Genomic DNA, 22730 nt, shown 5'->3' on the forward strand with positions numbered 1-22730 from the left:
TGAAAAGGGACACAGTTTCTGCCTTTTAGTAACTTACAGTCTTGAAGGGGGACATGTATATGAATAACTAATAAAAATTTAATAATTATTTAGTGCAGAGAGGAGATTAAATAGAGCGGCCTGAGAGATTGAAAGATTGACAGAGACCAGAAAGCACAGGAAGTGAGCAAAGGAGAAGATATAAATAAATGTCTCCACATTTTTGAATTAGTAAGTAGAGAATCAATGTCAGAGTCAAGACCTTAGAGAAGATATTTTAAAAGAACAACAACAATAAAATTTTTTAAATCCTCTCTTTATAGAAGAAAAAAGAAACCCTGTAGTGTTTGGAAGGACTTTTTATAACAACCCAAATCTTCCATGATTCCAAGACTTTATTTCAAAGATTGTGGATACTTAAGGAAAGAAGGTACTAAATAGATTTATATGGAAGTGGAATTGTTGTAGGAAGAATGGAAGTTTTGTTATAAGCTGTATAACTTATACAGTAGGGAGAATAAAGATTAAATGAGTAGTAGGAAGCAGTTTCTTGATGGACATTAATTGTGGAGGTGATTTTCTACAATGTATAATAGCACACTTTCTAAAAGCAACAGATACATGTATGGAAATGATAATGTGCTCAGCTTCAATTTTCTAAAGGTAAATAAGTGCACCTTTAAAAAAATCATTTAGAATCATAAGTCTCTTGGATGACAATTGCTTGTCAAACAAAGGGATTTTTCAGTAACGTTCAAGTTGGAGCAAAATCGACAGATAGTAACCTTAAATAAAGCTTTAAAGGCTAGAAGATGGAAATACTGCATCAGAAGATGGAAGGGAAAGATAAAGTTGGCAATGACAAATCTAGACAGGAATGGGAGTGTCAGATGTCACTTAAAATCTCAAGTTGATTTAGATTCTCTGCAGGATGTCATTTTTAAAAACAAAATACGTATTTAGATATATTTAAGTGTATTCCTCTGTGGAAGATAGAAGGTATTTTACTCTAATAAAAATTATGCAGATTTTTTGGAAAAAAGAATAATACTGATTTGCTAAGCTTTAAATTAGCATCTCTTTTAAAGATAATACACTAGGGTAGGGATCTGGTTTTTTCCTCTAACTTCAGATTTACAAGTTTTATTAATGAATCATTGAATGAAACCCAGTTCTAGATGTAGGGACCAGTGAAACAAAAAAAGATCTCATTTATAGTCATTAATTGTGTTAGTTTGGATACTTTGCTCAATCTACTTTTTCAAAACTTAGGAAATAATATAGAAAAGGAAGAAAAGAGAGGGGATGCAGATGAATTTTTCAAACAATTCCTTGTACTCCTCACTGAACAACTCAAAAGTTGAGTTGCAAGTTTGAAAAATTGGAGAGAAGTAGCTTTTGAAATTCGTTTCTGGTTTGAGGGGAATTGGTTTTTGCCTCAGGCATCTCATGCAAATTTTGAATGATTGTTATGATAAACACCTAAAGTTTGGGTTCTTTGTTGAAGTTGTATGGACAGCTCTATGTGTGGCAAGCATGATGAATGTTGTGAGCCACACTTTGGAAGCATTTCCCTGTATTTAATGTTTTCTGTTCTGGCTGATTAGCTTTGCTCTATGTTGAAAAATTGGTCTCTGGTGGCATGATAGTGGTCACACGTTGCCTATTACTGTTTTGTATCTTTGAAGTTGCCCAGGGATAGCCTCTGGTCATTACACTAGCTCCAGAGATTCTTGACTGAGACTTGTTTATTTTACACAAGAATTCATGGCATTCAAGGAAGAAAGTTAAGACTTCCAGAAGTCTTCTTTACAGGGAAGAATAATAGGATGGGGGCAGGAGGGAGGATAGAAATATAGAAAATATGTAAATAAATTGTCTTTTTATTATGAGAACTTTCATTGAAGCATAATTAGAATGGCAGTTGCTTGTTTGCAATTATTTCTAGTCAAGAAAGGAGACAGTACCTGTAGAGTTCATATATGTTTGTGTATGTATGTATGTATGTGTGTGTATGTGTGTGGTGCATTTTAGAGCTATGTTGTTACATATATTTATACACATCTCAAACAGTTTTGGCCGAGAAGTTGTCAGAACAGACATAGGACAACTTTTGCCTTCTATGGACTATGAAAATGGTTGGAGAGTCTCTTAATATAATTTATGTCTTTGTAGGTAGTACAGTATTATTATTACAGATGAGGGAACTGAGGCTCAGAGAGATTAGATGATTGTATCTCCATCCCCCAGCAGAATGTAAACCCTAAGTGCAGGGTGCTCTCTTTTTCTTTTCTTTTCTTTCCTTTCTTTCCCTTTCTTTCTTTTTTCTTTTTCTTTCTTCCTTCCCTTCTTCCTTTCCTTCCCTTCCTTCCTTCCTTTTTTTTTTTTTTCCTGTGTCCCTGGTACCTAACTAACTCTGGGCCTGGCATGTAGCAGATACTTAACTAATGCTGAATGAATGAACTCTTACATAAGTATCAGAGCTGGGATGAAATCAAGATCCTCTTAATATCTAATATTTATTTAGTCCTTAAAGGTTTACAAAGCACTTTACATACCTAATCTAGTTTTTATCCTCACAACGTGCCACTACTTTACAAATGGAAAAATGGAGACTGCAAAGGATAAAGTGACTTGTTCAAAATCGTACAGCCAGTAAGTAAGTGACTGATCTGGAACTAAGATCTAGATCTTCCAAGTTAAAATTTAGTGCTCCTTTCACTGTTACAACCGTCTCTTTTATGAGAATCATTTTGTTGTTGTTCAGTCATTTCAGTTGTGTCCTACTCTCTTCATGACTCCATTTGGGGTTTTCTTGGCAAAGGTACTGCAGTGGTTTGCCATTTTCTTCTCCAGGTCATTTTACAGATTAGGAAACTGAGCAAAACAGGGTTACGTGACTTGCCTAGTGTCTGAGGTTAGATTTGAACTCAGGAAGATGAGTCTTCTTGAATCCAGGCCCAGCATTCTATCCAATGCACCACCTAGCTGCCCCATAGATTATTATTATTATTTTTTTTAGTGAGGCAATAGGGGTTAAGTGACTTGCCCAGGGTCACACAGCTAGTAAGTGTTAAGTGTCTGAGGCCGGATTTGAACTCAGGTACTCCTGACTCCAGGGCTGGTGCTCTATCCACTTCACCATCTAGCTGTCCCGCCCCATAGATTATTACAACTGAGAATAGGGTGGCACAGTAGAAAGGGAGCTGATTTTATAGTCAGAGGACCTGGATTCAAATTCTGTCTCTGGCTCCTACTATCAATGTAACTTTGAACAAGTTGCTTAACCTTCAATTTCCTCATTTTTCTTTAAATGGAGGACTTGGATTACATTGACTCTGAGATCCTTTCTAGTCCCATATGTGCACGTTTATATGTAACCTGCATTAGTTTTCTATTTTAGAATAGACTCTTTTGAGGCGGGAGGCTGTGTTCTACCTTTCTGTACAGTTCCTAGAACATAGAATCACAGACTCATGGAATGTTAGTACTGAAGAGGATATGCTGATTAATAAACAAAGACTATGAATCTTACACAATTTCTGTTCAGTTCAAGAATCTATGATGATTATCTCTGTGAAGTGATGGTGTGATTGACTTCAAGGCAGAGACAAAGATAAATAGACATAACATATGCCTTTGAGGAGTTTATAATCTTGTAAGGAAGATAAGATGTATAAAAATACTTGTAGTAGAAATTAGAATATACCAAATGGACAGGAAAAATACAGAGAGTTTATGAGTATTCAAGAGAAGGAGAAATTATTTCAGACTTGGAATGGTGCAAGATACAATGAAAGCTAAGTTTAAGAGCTGACATTTAAGTTGGGCCTAAAAGAATGGATATGATTTCAGTAGGCAGAGCAGGAGAGGAAATACATTCTAGGGGTAGTAGGCTCATGCCCTTTCCATGAGCAAAGACAATGAAATAGGATATCACAAGATGAGTTTGGGGGGCAATTTAGGTTAGTATGGAGCTCATAAAGAAGAACAGAATGAGGAAAAGTAGGCCAGAGACAGACTGTGAAGGAATAAAAGACATTATAGCCTATAAGAAGCCATGAATGGTTATAAACAGGGAGTGGAACCAAGTAGAACTATGCTTTAGAAAAATTAATTTGGTTAGAAGTACAGAGTTTGAATTAGCAAGAAGGAGACCAGTTAAAAATAATTGCCTTTGTTAGGTAAGAACATTTTCTGATTAAATCAATGAATCAAAACCAGGTGTGAACAGGGACTGTGTACTTCCTTGAATCAATTGAAGTCATTGTGTGAGAGTCTTGATCGTGCCCTAAGGAGTTTGTCTAAAAGAAAAGAGCAGTCTCAGAACTAGAGTAGCTGAGAGATTGGAGCATATGTGTGAGACTGAGGCAGGACAGAGCTGTTGCTCTACAGGAATCTTGGAGTAGAAGGCCAGGGCTGATGGAAGTCCCAAGAGAAGGTTGGCTCTTATCCTAAGCTCCCCTTCCAATACCTGTCTATCTTCAGTCAGGTCAAGTCAACAAACATTAAGTCAGGCACTTTGCTAGATGCTGGAGAAAGGTAAAAAATTATCTTTGCTTTCAAATAACTCACAGTATAATAGGGAGATGATATGCAGACAACTATGTGAAAAACACAGTATCTACATGATATGTTAGAGATAGTCACAGAGAGAACACACTAGAATTAGTGCCTTTAATAGGGAGAATTGGGAAAGGCTTCTTATAGAAGATTGGATTTTAGTTGGCACTTGAAGGAAGGCAGAAAAACCAGAAGAAAGAGATGAGGAGAGAGAGAATTCCAGGCATGGGAGACAGCCAGTGAAAATACCCATAAAAAGGTCAGTAACACTGGATTGCAGAGTATGTGGGAGGAAGGAACGTATAACAAGACTAGAAAGGTAAGGTATTTAAAAGACAAACATAAATTTGATCCTGGAAATACGAGGGAGACATAGGAGTTTACTGAATGAGATAAGGGTAGGGGTGACATTGTCAGACTTTAGGAACATAAATTTAACAGCTGAGTGTAGGATTGATTAAAGTAGTGAAAGACTTGAGGCAAGGCAACCAACCACAAGGCTATAGAGATAGTCTAGGAGTGAAGGGATTACCAAAGTAAAATCCATAGACTTTACTGGTTGGAAATGGAGGAGGCTGAGAGAAAGTGAGGAGTCAAGTGAACCCAAGTGACTGAGAGGATAGTTGCTTCCATAGCAACAACAGGAAAGTTAGAAAGAAGGGAAGGCTCGATGGATAGAGTAATGAGTTCTGTTCTGGACAAACTGAGTTTAGGATGCCCAGGGTCATCCGGATCTAGATGTCTGAAAAGCAGTCAGAGATGCGATGCTAGAGATCAAGAAAGAGGTTAAGGCTGGATAAGTAGATCAGAGAATCATCCCATAGAGGTGATAATTGAATGCATGGGAGCTGATAAGATCACCAAGAGAAATAATATAGAGGGAGCAAAGAGAACCCAGGACAAAGACTTGGGGGACACCCATAGTTCATAGGCATAAACCTAGCAAAGGAAAATCAAAAAGAGGGGTCAGATCAGTAGGAAGACAACCAGTAAGAGAGAGAGCAGTGTCCTGGGAAATCTAGAGAGAAGAGAGTTAGAGAAAGAGGGTGAACAATAGTGTCAAAGGTTGCCAGAGGTCTAGAAGGGTAAGGATTAAGAAAAGGCCATTACGTTTAACTTGCTGTTTTATTGCCCAAACAAAACTCAATTTTTCCTCAACCACTAAGAGGATACATACACAGGCACAGACAGACAGATACATACATATACATGTGTGTATAAATGTTTATACACAATAATACATATGTGTGGCTGTGGGTATGTGTAAAATCAGGCAGAGAACCCAATATACATACATAATTTCAAAGAATTACATTTCAATGGTGGTTGTTGTTGGTGGTGGTTGTTCTATCCATTTACACTGTTGTAGTGATTGTGTATATTATTTTCCTGCTACTGCTTGCTCTTATTTTTTTTTGTCTTCCCATGCTTTTCTGTATTTGTCTTGTTTCTTATAGAACAGTAATATTATATTGCATTAGTATGTCACAGCTGTTTAGTCATTCTCCAGTTGATGTATAGCTACTTTGTTTCTAATTCTTTGCTGCTATAAATATTTTGCTGTAATGGGGCTTTTGTTTTTGACATTGACCTTCTTGCGGTACATGCCCAATAGTAGAATCTCTAGATCAATGAGTATGGACATTTTTTTTTTTTAGTGAGGCAATTGGGGTTAAGTGACTTGCCCAGGGTCACACAGCTAGTAAGTGTTAAGTGTCTGAGGCCGGATTTGAACTCAGGTACTCCTGACTCCAGGGCTGGTGCTCTATCCACTGAGGCATCTAGCTGTCCCTCAGGCATATGTTAATTATATAAAATTCCATTATAGATACAACTAGAAATATACTATTGTACAATCTATAGGGTATCAACATACTGAAGCATAAAATTTATTTCTTTCACAAGTTATTTCAAAACAAAAAAGGTATATGTGTATATGTATGCATATATATACACACATGCATATATATGTCTGCTGTCTTGGTTTTTTTTAAAGTTATCTTTATATAGGTCTGGTATGTGTGTCCCTTTATAGGTTAATTCGTAATTATTTTGATGCCCTTTGTTTTCATTGTAAATAGTGTTTTTCATTGTTTCAATTTTCATGATTTTTATGAGGGATGTAAAAATGCAGTTGCTCTTTGTGGGTTTATTTCATCTCTTGCTACTTATTCCTTTTATTAGCTCAGTTAAAATATTTTGTTCAGTCTCTTGGCTTTGCTAACTATTTAAATCGTGTCATTTACAAATTTTAACATTTTAATTGTCATTTATTTGTTTAATATTGAGCTGTTTAGAATTTTAAAAGTATGTCAGATTTATCAGTCAATCAGCATGTATTAATACCTACTCTATGCCAGGTGCTATAGTTAGCAATGGAGATACAGTGACAAACATGAAATAGACCCTGCTTTTCATAAATTTACATTCAATAAGCCCAGGTTGTCTGATTATGGCCCTCTACTACTCAATAAACTTCAGCGGCCTCAAAATTGAACTCATTAACTTTACCCCCAAAACCATTCCCTCTTTCTAGCTTACCTTTTATTGTTGAGGAAACCACTACCCTCCCAGTTACCTAGCATTGCAGCCTAAGTGTCCTCCTTACCTCCTCATTCGCTCTTACCCGATACTCAATCTATTGCCAAAGCCTGCTGATTTGAGCTTTTCTAACATCTCTTGAATCTGCCCCTTTCTCACTTCTAACACTATTTCTGCCCTATTACAGGTCTTCATGACCCCACACCTGGACTATTATAATAGCCTGTTGGACTGGTCTCCTTCACACAAGTCTTTCCCATTCCAATCCATCCTCCATTCAGCTATCAAATTAGTTTTCACAAAATGAAAGTCAGATCATGTCATCTATCTACCCATCTGTATCCATTAAACTCCAGTGGCTCCCTATTACCTTCAAAATCAAATATTAAATCCTTTGTTTCATATTCAAAGTCCTTCATAACCTAGCCCTTTCCTACCTTTCTAGGCTCCTTATTTATGCCTTATACCTCCCCATATACTCTGTAATACAGTAGCAATAGCTTCCTTGCTGTTCTTCACACAGTGTCTTCTATCTAGGTTCCAATAATTTTAAAAAGTAGGAAAGCTAATGCTTTTTCCATTGATTTAATAGTAGATACTTTTTATCACATTGAGGAAAAAGCCTTCAATTTCTATACATGTGAATATTAGTTGTTTTTTTTCCAATGAGGCAAATATAGATTTGATGATCTAAACTGGTAGGGATAAATCTTAAAAAGAAAATATTAAGTCCATATAATTAATGAATATTGATATAACATTATATGAAGTCCTGGTAATAGGACACAATCCTCTATCTAAATTATTCATTATTACTAAGGAGGATTCTTGACATCAATATAAGGATAATTCAGTATTAGGGAAAAGATTAATATAAGTCATATTCATTAAAATACTACTTTAATGCTTCATTCTTTTTTTTTTTTTTTTGCAGGGCAATGGGGGTTAAGTGACTTGCCCAAGGTCACACAGCTAGTAAGTGTCAAATGTCTGAGGCTGGATTTGAACTCAGGAACTCCTGAATCCAGGACTGGTGCTTTATCCACTATACCACCTAGCCACCCCCAATGCTTCATTCTGTTAAAGAAATAAGCTTGAGTTCTGCTATACTAACAAAATACAGTCTCCAGGAGGGTTTTATCCTGTTGAAAAGGATTCAGGAGTAGGTCTCAAAAATAGATTTTGTCAGCTCTTTGAAGGGTGGACTAGCTAAGTACTAAGATGCTTAGCAATAGGAAGTTGGCAGCCAGGGAGAAGGAATTTTGGCCACAGCAACTCATCAATAAGAAGAATTATATAAAAATCTTATGTTTATAGTACTAGAAGCAAAAAAAAAAAAACTGATTTAAAATAGCATCTGTTAGCATACTGCCTTTCTCCATATTTTCTATTAAAATTATATTCAGCAGTTTAACTAGTATTATAATTTTTTAAAAAAATAGTGCCTGTGCATAGTACCATTCCTAGTACATAGTAAACATTTAATAAATTGTGGTTGAATGAATGAATAATTATCCATCAATCCAATTCAATAAACATTTATTGAAATACCTACTATGTCCAAGGCACAATGCTAGCCATTGGGAATACAAAGATAAAAATAAGATTTCAGTAGAGTTTCCATTAGTGGTATTTTAGTGATATTTGACATCTTAAAATTATTTGCAGTCTTTATGATTCTGTTAATTTTCATCCCTAAATTAAAAAAAACACATTCATTTAGTTTCCTCTCCAATTCTTCCTGGGATTTTTTAGCTCTTTGTTTCTTTTCTTAAACCCTTATGATTTTTTCCCCTCTGACTTTAGTTTTTCCCTTATTTAGTATGTCTGTTACCATATAACTTTCTCTCATATGATTTTAAAAATTGTTTCTGAAGCTACTTCTCATATTGTTTCATTGTGCCTTTTTTCCTTAGCTTTTCACAGGATCATCAGTTTGAACTTGGAAAGGCAATGTAGTCCAACCTCCTAATTTAAAGATGAGGTCATTTCTATTTTTCTATAATCCTCTTTTGCTTTTATTGTATTGGTGCATTTCAGCTTCTTATTGTTTTTGTGGTGAGATTTTTTTTTCTTGTGGGAATTCTTGGCAGTTTTTTCTATTATTATTATTTTTAAGGGAATCTTAAGAAGCCAGGCCTGTGCTCTTTCCATTATCCTCTCAGAAGCATGTAGTTCATTTTTATATAGTATTTTATACTTCCAAAACATTTTTCTTACATTATCTAACTTGAGTTTCATAGTAACCTCATGAATCAAGCAGTATAAATATTATTATCACTTTTTAACAGAGAGGGAACTGAGGCTCAGAAAGGCTGTTAATTGTCTAATGTCATCTGGCTAGTAAATGGCAGAGCCAGGACTTAAATGCATTCTCATGGCTCTGAGTCCAGTTCAATCCAGTCTTTTTACTAAGCCTTCCCTTGACTTGTTCCCAGACAGGTTTACTAAGGTCCTTCCAGTTCCTAGAATCCCAATCTTGGGACCAAGGAAACAAAATCATTTTGATCTTTACCTTTGCATAATAAGCCACCCAGTGAGCCATTAAGTGTTTTGAGTCCTAATTACTTCCCAACACAATCTATATAGTTCCATTTACATTAAATTCATTTTTTTTTTCAGTGAGGCAATTGGGGTTAAGTGACTTGCCCAGGGTCACACAGCTAGTAAGTGTTAAGTGTCTGAGGCCGGATTTGAACTCAGGTACTCCTGACTCCAGGGCCGGTGCTGTATCCACTGCACCACCTAGCTGCCCCCCATTAAATTCATTTTTAAAAAATCCTCCACCCCTCACCAAGCTTTTAAAAATAATTCTTGGGCCAGCTAGGTGGCGCAGTGAATAAAGCACCAGCCTCAGGAGGACCTGAGTTCAAATCCCACCTCAGACACTTGACAATAGCTGTGTGGCCCTGGGCATGTCACTTAACCCTCATTGCCCTGCAATAATAATAATAATAATAATAATAATAATAATAATAATAATAATAATAATAATAATTCTTGAATAGTCAGTTGTGGTATAGTGGTTATAGAGCTGGCCTTCAAGGGAAGACCTGGAAAAGAGAATAGAGAAGGGGCAACTAGGTGGCACAGTGGATAAAGCACCGGCCCTTGATTCAGGAGGACCTGAGTTCAAATCCAGCCTCAAACATTTGACACTTACTAGCTGTGTGACCCTGGGCAAGTCACTTAATCCTTATTGACCTGAAAAGAAAAGAGAGTAGAATAGATAGAGAAAGAAAAGGCAATTTCAGTTTACATCAGGAAGAGAGATCTATTTGTTATTATATAGCATTAAAGTTTTCAATTAAAAAGAAAAAAATCTTTTCAGAAAAGACAAAAACTTTAAAAAGAGAAAACAACACAAGTAACTGTGTATTTAATGAGTTCTATAAGTTGTAACGATTGGAATGACGCCACCTGCTGGAGACTTACTGTAGAAGAGTTCCACCCATGAAGGGAAGGTCTTTGAGGGCAAGACCAGGAGTCTTTTCTTTGGCGCACTTCCTGACGCGGGCTGGTGGGAGGAGGAAGGAAGAGACTGGCGCTCAGTCTCAGGCTCTTTCCTTTGGACTCTGGTGGAGAGCGGAGCTAGAAATGTGCTCTCCCTTTAATAGATAGGAATCTAGGCCTTTCTCTCTCTCTTTACCAAATTCTTATTCTCCTTAATAAATGCTTAAAAGTATAACTCTTGCTAAAGCTTATAATTTATTGGTGACCACTCATTGGATATTTTAGACAGACTAGCTAGAATTTTAGCCCTTAACAAAGTATTACTAACATGTAGTAAAGATGATTTAAAAGGATCTTTTTTTTTTTTAGACCTAGCACCTAATGGCTTAAGTCCACAGGAAATGGAAAAGAGAATTACATTCTCAGCCAGCTGTGATACAAATGGGTGTAATGCCTTTAGAGACACAAGGCACATGCTAGCCCTGCTACTGTCACTGCCTTTGTGTGCCCTAGTGTGCATTCAAGTAGTTGGTTTTTGCTTTTAAGTAAGTCATCCTTGGTTTATTGTTTCCATTTATTTCAGTATTTGGAGTGCAATTTTTTTTTTTTTGTAGCCTGGCTTCATGCCTCTCTGGCTTCATGCCTATTAGCCACCTGCCCTGAGCTAGATCATTCTGTTTTCACCCTTGTTCTACAGCTGTGGTATATTGACAAGGACAAAGCAATGACAAATACTCTCTGCCACCAATAGTCTTTGTTGAAATAATTCAGTTGCATTCTTAATTGTACTTGTTTTTATCTGATGAATCCGTTGTATTTTGTTTTTGCAGACACTGTTTGTACTGTGTAGGAAAGAACAATTTTGAGTACCTAGTTAGCATGGGAGGCTTATATAGTAAGCATGTAAAGAAAGAGCTCTCCTGTCTCCTCTTCTCTTTCCCCCTCCCTTTGTCCTCTTCCTTAATTAAGTGGTTGTAGCTGCTGGAATGGAAGGGACATGCATTATATCAAACCATAACTTGGCGCAAGTCTAAAATAGTTGGTGAAAATAAAAGTATGGATAGGTTATCTCATCTGGGTTGTGGGGGGTTGGTGAAAAACTCTTGGTTTTTAGACTAGGAGAAAATCATTGAGGTTGCTTAAGTTTGCCTTGCACAGAGGATATATACAATAAATATGTTGTGAGTGGATGAAGTCTTCATGTCTACATATGTATACTTAGAGAAATAATGATTTTCAGTGTAGACAGCTTCATGTATGGATAGAAATATTACCAATCAGAACATTGTTCTCATTTCTACTTAGTGTGCAGGTGAAAACATTATGGCTCCATTCATTTATATCTTTAGGTGTAGATACAAATGCTACAGGGTAGCTGGGTAATGCAGTGGGTAGAGAACTGGACCTGGAATCAAAGACCTGAGTTCAAATGCAGCCTCAAACACTTAGAAGCTGTGTGACCCTGGGAAAATTCTTTAACCCTGTTTGCCTCAGTTCCTCCTGTAAAATGAGCTGGAGGAGGAAATGGCAAAGTACTTCAGTATCTTTGCCAAGAAAACCCCAAATGGCGTCATGAAGACACACAACTTAAACAACTGAACAACAATACAAACACTACAGACTGAAATTTTACCTATTCCTATGCTATTTCCCTTAAACACTCCAAGATAAAGGCTGATATGGAGAAAAATTGGTAAAAGCTTTGGCAAGTGGTAGAGGCCTGCTTTGTTTCCACTGTCTTTTGTCTCCAAAAAGGATAAAGGATTAGCAGAGCGTGTAATGGTTATTTGGACTTCATTGGACTTCCTGAGGTGACATGCACTTTTTATAAGAACTATGTTTGGATATACTAATTATCTGAGTGCATATAACATTCCATGGTGTTGTGCTACGCCCCCTGTTTTAGTAGCATCATTATTAGCTAAAAACATTTATTGGGAATCTTTAAGTACCTGATGCTATACAAAGGAAATAAAGATAAGCATGTCCCTTCCCTTTGTAGGTCCTGTATAAAACAGATGGCCACATTGGTGGACCGGCCTGTATATGCAATGGACTTTACAGATTGTGTGTGTGTGTGTGTGTGTGTGTGTGTATGCTGTTTAAAAATTTTTTTCTCATCTGTTAGCATCCCCTTAGTTTTGTTTCGGTTGACTTTCAGCCAGATACCAATTCCAGCTCATACAGATATGATGTTAAAAGGCACACAGTGCTTGACTTGTTTTGAGAATCAGGACAAAAGAGATCAATTGCTCGAGGCTTGCCTACGTTACCAGTCTCATAGAATGTTATTGGACGTGATTTTAAGAACACCCTCATGAAAGCATACTGCATTAAGTGAACATCTATTTAATGAGGTTCATCTGTGTGAACTAGCATGAACTAAGTAAGCCCTCTGCCCTGAGCTCATAGCCAGTTTGGTGATTGGTTCTATTCTTGAGGCCAGTTTTTTAACTCTTCACTTTGTCTGAGAAGGTTTGACTCTAGAAGGTTTTTACAACACTTCATATCTTCCTAATAGAAGCTAGCATTTATAGAACACTTTAAAGTTTGCAAGGCACTTGGCACATGTTATTTCATTTGAGCTTCACAACAACCTTGGAAGGTAAGTGCTGGTATTATCCCCATTTTACAGATGAGGAAACTGAGGCACAGGGAGGTTAGGTGACTTGCCAGGGTCCTTCCCACAAGCCAGTAATTGAGGCAGGATTTGAAATCAGGTTTTCTTGAGTATTTTTATAGGTCCTTAGTCTTCTTAATTAGTGAGCTGTTAGCTACCTTTTTACTTGAGAGCTAATGGACTCATAAAAGTAGGGAGATGGGGGGGACAGAACAATTCAGAGAGTACTGTCAACCACCTCCCAAGACCCTTCAGCATTTCTGTAGAATGACAAGCTCTCCTAATATTTCCTACAGAAGTTTCCTGGGAAGAATTCCCTCAAAGGAAAGTTTATTGACTGACTGATTGGCTGACCATTGTTCTTATTATGATAATGATTATTGCCAGACCTATGATTTTATTGTTATAGGTAAAACCCACTGAGGATCCTCCTTCTACCAATGAAGGTCAGCCATGTATTCAGAAATTTTTGGCAGAGTTGCTTAGGTTGGTACTTAGAGAAGTGACTTTCTTGGGGTCCCACAGCTAGTCCCACAGTCAGTACTTGAAACTGTGTGACCCTTCATGCCAAGTGAATTCTCCCTTGATTGTTTTTACTGTTGCTACTATTGGAGGGTTTTTTAAAAGGATTCACATGAAATCTTGCAAATGCCCTTTGGATCCTTGCAGCATTGTCATAAACTGGTATTCTACAAGTACCTACTGCACTCTGCTAGCAAGACATTGGATAGATTGGGCCAAGAAAAATTGGGAAAGAAATGAGTCCTTTCTCCTAGAAAGGTATAGGTAGGCCCTCGTTATCTTCCCAATTTACCTAGTTCCTTCTCCAATTTGTGTTTACTCATGCCTAGTTCACCATGTTCTCCTGCTTCTCTTCTGCCCCAGGTGTCAATATTAGTGTTACTACTCAGTTTTGGGTTTCAAAGTATTATAATTCATGCCATAATTTATCTGGGGGGAGCTTTACTATACTATCAATATCTGTCGGATGTAACACCAACCCATAACATATTTGAAAAATGATGAAAATATTTTAGAGGCAAATATTATTATTTATATATCACATATTTATATTATCTATTGTATATTTTATTTAGCCACAAATATTATTTTATGAAGTTATATTACATGAGTTATAAGTGCTATCTGTATAGAGAAGTAATGTGATTGGCTTTAAAGTCAGAAAGACCTGAGTTCAAGTTCTGCCTTTGAGATATAACTCAGTGACAATGGGTGAATCACCCAACCTTTAACCCCAGGCAACTTTATAGGGCTGTAAGTACCAGAGAAATTGTTCACTTACATCTTTGGAAGGGATTTTCCACACTGGGATTACTTTGTCTTGGTGAACTCCCCGGCCCAGATCAAAAAAACCCCAAACTACTACATAGATCATATAGATCTAGAGTAAGAAGAGACTTTAAAGATTATACAAGCCAATCAGTATATTAATCAATCAACCAACAAGCATTTATTAGATACTATTGTATGCCATGGAAAAGGGAATGGCAAGTTACCCAGTATCTCTACCAAGAAAGCCCCGCAGGGGTTACAAAGACAAAAGCAAGGAGCTTATATTCTACCTAAGCGGGACTTCTGCAAAATTCCTGGTAGTGAGGAGTTTGTTGTCTCCTTGTAGAAATTAAATCCATTTTGGACAGTTCTAATTGTTAAAAAGTGTTTTGTGTTTTAAGATCGAGCCAAAATTACTTGGAAACAAATCTACCTTCTGTATCACAGAAAATGTGAAAACTCTTCCTAATATCCGGCTGTCAGAATATATAGACTACATTGGCATACATAGGGCCCAGTGATTGACTCTTGTCTGTTTTGTGAATATTGAAAGTCTCTTGGTGGCTTCCTTAATAAAGCCAAGGTATTTCATTTTATTTTTCTTGTCTCTTATACTTTGAAGATTCATCACCCTACATCCTGAGAGACTCATTCAATTGTCTCTTGAAGCAAAGTTGTTTTAGGACAGGTAATCGATGACAGAATCTGACTTTATAGAGACAATAACAGATCCTGGTTGGAGGGAAGTGCATTATTTACTTATCTTTGTGTAGGTTATATCCCTCTTCCTCTTCCCCTTTCTCCCCTCAAAATTCCTTGAGAGCACAAACTGTTTCATTTGTGTCTTTCAGTATTTTCAGTGCCTAGTTTGGTGCTTAATAAATGTTTGTCAAATTGAACTGTATGGGGCAGCTAGGTGGCAAAGTGGATAAAGCACCGGTCCTGGATTCAGGAGGACCTGAGGTCAAATTCATCCTCAGACACTTGACACTTACTAGCTTTGTGACCCTGGGCAAGTCACTTAAGCTTCATTGCCCTGCAATTAAAAAAAAAATAAATTGTATGGATGGACTATAGAAATAAAAGGTGGCAATAAAAATCTCTTACTTGCTAAATTTGTTGGCCTTTTCTCAACCCTCATTCTTAACTTATCTACAGCTTTTGACACTGTTGACAACCTCTAATACTCTCCCCCCTATACTTTCCTCAAACTTAACCCTCCCTCTCCTGCTTTTCCTTCTGCCCATCTGAGTCTCCCTTCTCAGTCTCCATTAATGGGTCATCATCAGTGCCCTATCTCTTAACCACTTATGTCTCCTAGAGCTCTGGCTAGGCTCTCTTCTCTCTCTCAGTGATCTCATGAACTTCCAATAGTTAAAAACCACATGACTTTGCAAAGTACTCCCAAATCTTTCTATCCAGATTTTATCTCTTCCCTAAACTCCAGCTCCACAAGCCAAAGCCCCACTGAATATCTTCATCTAAGTGCCCTGTAGACATCTCAACTCACCTGTTCTGGATATAGCTCATCAATCGACAGATATTTACTAAGGTCCTCTGCAAAATGTTGAGAGTGCAAATACACAAGTAAAGCAGTCCCTGTCCTCAAATTGCTTACATTCCACTGGGGAATATATAATATATTCACAAGTTACTAACTACTAGATTATATGCAAAATAAATACTAAATGACTGGGGAGGGGGGAGGATCTCTACAACTGTGGGGATCAAGAAATGCCTAGGGGCAGCTAAGAGGCACTGTGGATAAAGAACAGGCCCTGAAGTCGAATCTGGCCTCAGAGGCTTACTAGTTGTGTGACCCTGGGCAAGCCACTTAACCCTCTTTCCCTCAGTTTCCTCTTCTGTAAAATGATCTGGAGAAGGAAATGGAAAAACCACTCCAGTATCTTTTCCCCAAAAGGAGCTCTTGAAGAGTCAAATACAACTAATCAACCAAATAAAGAAAGAAAGAAAAGGAGCTTGAGCTGTCATGATATCAACCAAGCTGTTTTATGGAATGCTGATTTTCAGTGTAGAATCCTGTGATGATAAGGAAATATCCAGGGGAGGAGACTGAGAGGGCAGGGGGTAGGGGAGAGAATGGCATAAGCATTTATATGGTGCTTACTGTGTGCCAGGTACTGTGCTAAGTACAGCCCTACAAGGTAGGTGCTGTTATTCCCATTTTAAAGTTGAGGAAACTGAGGCAAAAAGAAGTTAAATGACCTGCCTAAAGTCACATAGCTAATAAGTATCCGAAGCTGGATTTGAACTTAAGTCTTCCTAACTACAGGCCTTCCATTGTACCACCTAACTGCTTCAGGGGAAAAGGGACTGGGGAACCTTGAGGAAAGAAGAAAAGATGTGGAATTTGTGGGAAATAACATAGAGAATCAGTTAGGAAGGGATAAAAAAATTGCCTGGTGGTGGTGAGGAAAAAATATTCTGACACTTGAAACCCAAGTTTCAGAAAAATCAGCAGTATATGTGTACTACTCAATTTGTGTCCATTTATCCTCTAAGCTCTTACTGTCTTTGTCATATGTAGTTTTGGGGGGTTTTTTTTGGGGGGGGTTGGTGAGGCAATTCAGGTTAAGTGACTTGCCCAGCGTCACACAACTAGTAAGTGTCAAGGGTCTGAGGCCAGATTTGAACTCAGGTCCACCTGAATCCAAGGCAGGTGCTTTATCCACTGTGCCACCTAGCTGCCCCCCCCATGTAATTTTGGCACAAAAAAATCCATATTTCATTGTTTCTCTTTGAGATTTGGAAAGATGAAATATTGTTGACACCATGCTACAAATCCCAAATATGAAAAGACTAAGGAACAAGGGCACCATACAACATAATGTTTATATACAATATAAACATTGATTGATGGGGGAACACGTAGTAACTTCTGTCAAGCTAAGGCTTTGTTTTTTTCCTTCAGATTTTTTGATCCTAAGAAGTTATGGGAATCACTTTATTTCCCTTCCACTTTAGGAAATCCTTAGAGGAGAAGTGTCAAACACCAGCAGAACCAGATTAAAATGTAATTGGGAAATATGTTTTTAAAATAAATAAAAATACAATAGAATAGGGGGCAGCTGGGTGGCACAGTGGATAAAGCACCACCCTGGATTCAGGAGGACCTGAGTTCAAATTCAGCCTAAAACACTTGACACTTACTAGCTGTGTGACCCTGGGCAAGTCACTTAACCATCATTGCCCCGCCCCCCCCAAATACAATTAGAATATAGATAATGTTAACATGTAGTTTTCTGAGTCAATATGAAACTGGCAGGGATCCTTATGATGGTTTAGTGGCCCCAGTTTTAACTTGAGTTTGATAGCACCACTGTAGAATAGGGCTTCTTAAACTTTTCCCATTCCCAACCCTTTCTGCACAAGAAATTTTTACGTGACCCTGGGTTTATAGTTACATAAAATAGGTATACATAACCTTTTACTGTTGTCAAATTTTTGTGACCCCCACATTCAATTACTTGATCATTTATGGGGTCACAACACACAGTTTAAGAAGCTTTGCTGTAGAGGACCTCTGTGCTATAATTAAGAATGAGTTAAGCAATGTGGCACCAGAGTAGTAGACTTATTTGGGGATCCTGCAACTCTAAGAAACTCTGTGGGGTGGAAGTAGAGCTGAAATTGCTTATCTATCTATAGTCTTTAGGGAATGAGGATGTGGTCTCAGGATGAACCTAATGAGGACTTCAGATTGCTTGGTTGGGGAGTCTTAATGTAAGGCATCTATTTTAGCTTGATTCTCAGGCACACACACACACACACACACACACACACACACAACTTTAAAAGGTCACGTTGAATTAGAATGTGGCTATAAGGATACAGAGACAAAATCATTTAATACAGAGATAAATCCAGTAATATGAAATACCATCTATACTTCCTCTGTTCCTAATCATGTGTCTGAGTGATGCTAGAAAAGGTACTGGGTCAAGGACAAATTTATGTTATCTAATATCAGTGGGCCCCTACTTTCAGTAAGGCAATCCTTTTTTTCTTTCTAATTGTCTTATCTCATTCCCCATAGTCTCTTCTGTACTTTCTTTCCATACCTTCTCTTCTTTCCTCAAGCCTTTCACACCACACCTATCCTTCTAACCCTCTCAGCTAAATACCTCATCTTGTACTTTGCTGAGAAAATAGAAACCATTTGTACTCTATTTCCCCTTCTCCACATTTCAAAACCTCTCTTCTATTAAAACCCCTTTACTCCATTTAACGACGAAGATGTCCCTTCTCTTTACAACGGTCTACTTAGTCTACATGAATCTCTGTTTCCGTTCCCTCCCATCTTCTCTAGCAGACTGTGGCCCCCACAGTCATCCCTTTTCTCTGTCTAATCTTTATTGTTCACTGCTGCCTACAAACACACTCTATCTTTTAAAATTAAAAAAAAAAACAAACAACACACAACACTTCATTAAACTGTACCAATCCCTCAACTTTTTCTTATGCCTCATCTTTCTTGACCTTTCTGCAGTCTATAGCAGAGTAGACCACCCACTTTACTTGGATATCTTCTCTCTTTTCTGGATTTTATTGACACTGCTCTCTGTTGGTTCACCTCTTACCTCTGTCTCATCTCCTTCTCTGTCCCCTTTGCTGGATCCTACCACCTAAGTATGGGTATACCTCAGATCTTCTTCCATTCTCTCTCTACACTCCCTACTGAATTACCATATAAGCTCCCATGAGTTTATCATCTTTATTCAGACAACTCACAGATATGTTGCCAACCTAGTCTCTCTCATGAATTCCTATTTCACATCACAAACTTACTGTTGAAAATTTACAACTGGATGTCCCATAGGCATCTGAAACTCAACCTCTCCAAAAGGGGACTCATTATCTTTCTGCCAAAAACCTACCCCTCTCCTGAATTTCCTTATTTCTATCGAGGGCAACACCATCCTTCTAATCACTCAGATTCACCACCTTGGCATTATCCTCAGCTCCTCACTCTTGCCCCACAGAAACAAATTCTCAGTTGCCAAATCTAGTTGTTTCAACCTCCATAATGTCTCTCACACTTCTCTTTGCTCATATGGCTAATGCCCTGGTTCAGGCCCTCACCACCTTTCCCCTGAACTTTTAAAATACCCTTTTAATTAGCAGGGGCCTCTCCCTCTGCAGCAAGTCTCCCGCCATTCCTGTTTATCCTCCACATAGCTAAAAAGTGATTTTTCTAATGTTAATTTTTTTACATTGTAGTTGAGAAATATTTAATAAAATAAATAAAAATATTTTAAAAAGAAAAAAGTGATTTTCCTAAAGAACATTTCTCTAATCAAGAAATTACAATGACTCGCTATTGTCTTTCAGATAAAATATAAACTTATCAGTCTTTTAAAGTCCTTCAAACTTACCTTTTCATAAATATGTATATATGTATGTATGTATATATTACTCCCCTTCTTATTTTCTTTTGTCCATTCACTCTGGCCTAGCTGTTCTGCACAGACAATACTATTTTATCATCATGCATTTGCCACTGGCTACCTGCTAAACAGTGAATGTTTATTTATTTCTTTGTTTAGAATTTTATTTTTCCCCAATTACATGTAAAAAGAATTTTTAGCATCCATTTTTTTTTAAGTGAGGCAATTGGGGTTAAGTGATTTGCCCAGGGTCACACAGCTAGTAAGTGTTTATTGTCTGAGGCCGGATTTGAACTCAGGTACTCCTGACTCCAGGGCCAGTGCTCTATCCACTGTGCCACCTAGCTGTCCCTTTAACATCTATTTTTAAAACTTTGTATTCCAAATTATCTTCCTTCCTCCCTCCCCACCTCCTTCCTTTAAGAAGGTAAGCAACTCAATATAAGTTATACAGGTGTAGTCATACAAAACTTTTCCATATTAGGTTGTAAAAGAAAACAGACCAAAAAAACCAAACAAGAAAAATAAACTAAAGAAATTATGCTTCAATCTGTATTCAGACACCATCAGTTCTTTCTTTGAAGACGGATCACATTTTTCATCTTAAGTCCTTCAGAGTTGTCTTGGATCATTGTATTGCTGAGAATAGCCAAGCCATTCACAGCAGAACATCTTTCAATACTGCTATTACTTTGTACACAGTACATTTCACTTTGCATCAGCTCATATAAGTCTTTCCAGGTTTTTCTGAGAGCTTCTTGTTCATCATTTCTTATAGAGCAATAGTTCCATCATAATCACATACCACAATTTGTTCAGCCATTCTAAACAGGAAATGTATAAACACTGCTGACTCTCAGAATCCCTTGTTACCTTCAGTATTCAGCTCAGGTGATACCTTTTTCTTGATCCTTCAATTACTAGGGCCCTGATCCAGAATTACCTTGTATTTTTGGTATATATTTCTTCTTTATTTCTTTATATGCCTCATCTCCTCTGACAGAATATAAGCTCCTTAAGGGCAAGACTATTTAATTTTTGCACTTTGTATTTAACAGTGTCTGGAACATAATGTTGTTTCATTGTTTTCAGTCATGTTCCACTCTTCATGACTCCATTTGGGGTTTTCTTGGCAAAGACACTGGAATGCTTTTGCCATTTCCTTTTCCAGCTCATTTTTACATATGAGGAACTGAGGCAAAAAGGCTTAAGTGACTTGCCCAGGGTCATACACACCTAATAAGGTACTGAGGCCAGATTTGAAGTCATAAAGATGAATCTTCCTATCTTCAGGCCTGGCACTCTTTCCACTGTGCTGGCTAGCTGCCCATCTGGAACATAATAGGCATTTTATAAATAATTATTGATTGATTGATATACAGTTTTTGAGTAATTCCTTAGAGTCTAGATTTACAATAGAAAGTAACACTTTTAGGTTGTACAAGAAATCCTGCTTTAGAAAGGAAATTAAGTATACAGACCTTGAATTGTCATCTTTTCTAAACATTTCATGGGCCAAAGGTAAGACACCAAATTCACTCTGTGTTTTTTTGGGGGGTAGGGGAATGAAGCTTTACATTTTGTAGGCTAACTGCATTCTTCCTAAGAAAATGGTGCTAGTTCAGTCAGTCAGCAGTCTTATATTAAATGCTTCCATGATGCCAGGACCTGCATTAAGTGGCTACAGATACTGTGAGAAAATAATGGGATTTGGCAGATACTCAAAGGCTCACCTGGAGATTAATCTAAACTGATTGAATTAAGTGAGAGTGATTGATTTTGCTGATTAGCCTACTTCAAATTAATTAGATTGTAACCACACCTGGCTAGCCCCTAAGACGGTATTGTTCTCAGAAGCTAAGGACTTTGAACTCAACTCGAAACCACCTTCAAGTCCAGTAAACCAATGGATTTGGATGATACCTACCAATCAGCTTGAAGCAGTGTGTAAGGACGGCCTCTGCTTCAGACCTCTAAAAAGCTTCCACACTTAGTTTGAGAGGGGTTGATGGTTGAAGCAGGCTCCTGGTGAAGGACTTGAGGAAGAACCAGACCAGGCTGGAACTCTAGGCTAGAGAGGCTTTTTCTTAACTCCACGTGTTCTTTTTTTTTTTCTAATACCTAGTATGCTTTAATAAATGCTTAATGCCCAGAGATTGCTGCTAAAGCTTCTAATTTAAGGTGACCACACATTTAGATTTTAAACATCACAATACAAGTAACTGGCAAAACCATCTATGGGGCAGGAACCTGGAAAAAGACCAGTTCCCAGCAAGAGACAGAGATGTGTTTATATAGTATTCAATAATTGTGAAGTAAATGCAATTGTAATGGCTGTAATTCAGTAATTGCCAATTGTCTGTCATTGTTCATCTCATTACAACGCTCATGACGAATATTTGCCGTCTCTCCTAGTATAACTGCGCCTGACTGCAGGGATATATGTTTTTCTTGTCACCACTTTCCTTAGTGAATTAGCTTTGGGTGTAGAAATGTCTAATGATGGTTCTGCATAGCAGGTATGATGCATTTGTTAATGAAGAACCACATAAGAGAAATAGTGTGAAGGACGTCATCAGAGAGATTTATGATGAGAAATTGAAGTGACTTGGTAATGTAATGAGACTGGGGACTAATAGGTGGCTTCTTTCAAGGGATCTTGACCTAGTGTAAAGGAATCTGGAGGAAGACCCCCATCATGTCAGGTCAGCTCCCTTCAGAGAATTACAGGAGAATAGCAACAAAAGTTGCACAGCTTGAGAAGGGATGGCAGGATGCATGTATTGGGTTTGCATTATTGGAGAGATCACCTGCATTGATGACATCATGGTTTTGTAAGTGAGTGTATATTATGAGCTAACCCAATTTGGAAT

The 22730-nt window shown here is 37.6% G+C and overlaps 1 protein-coding gene across 1 annotated transcript in view; it reads left to right on the forward strand.

Moving 5' to 3' along the window:
* Positions 1-22730, forward strand: part of GREB1L (GREB1 like retinoic acid receptor coactivator) — a 165362-nt gene that overhangs the window by 2028 nt on the left and 140604 nt on the right. The gene's annotated exons all lie outside the window — the stretch shown is intronic.

The sequence above is a fragment of the Dromiciops gliroides genome, chromosome 1, assembly GCF_019393635.1.
Source record: "Dromiciops gliroides isolate mDroGli1 chromosome 1, mDroGli1.pri, whole genome shotgun sequence".
NCBI classification, from domain to species: domain Eukaryota; kingdom Metazoa; phylum Chordata; class Mammalia; order Microbiotheria; family Microbiotheriidae; genus Dromiciops; species Dromiciops gliroides.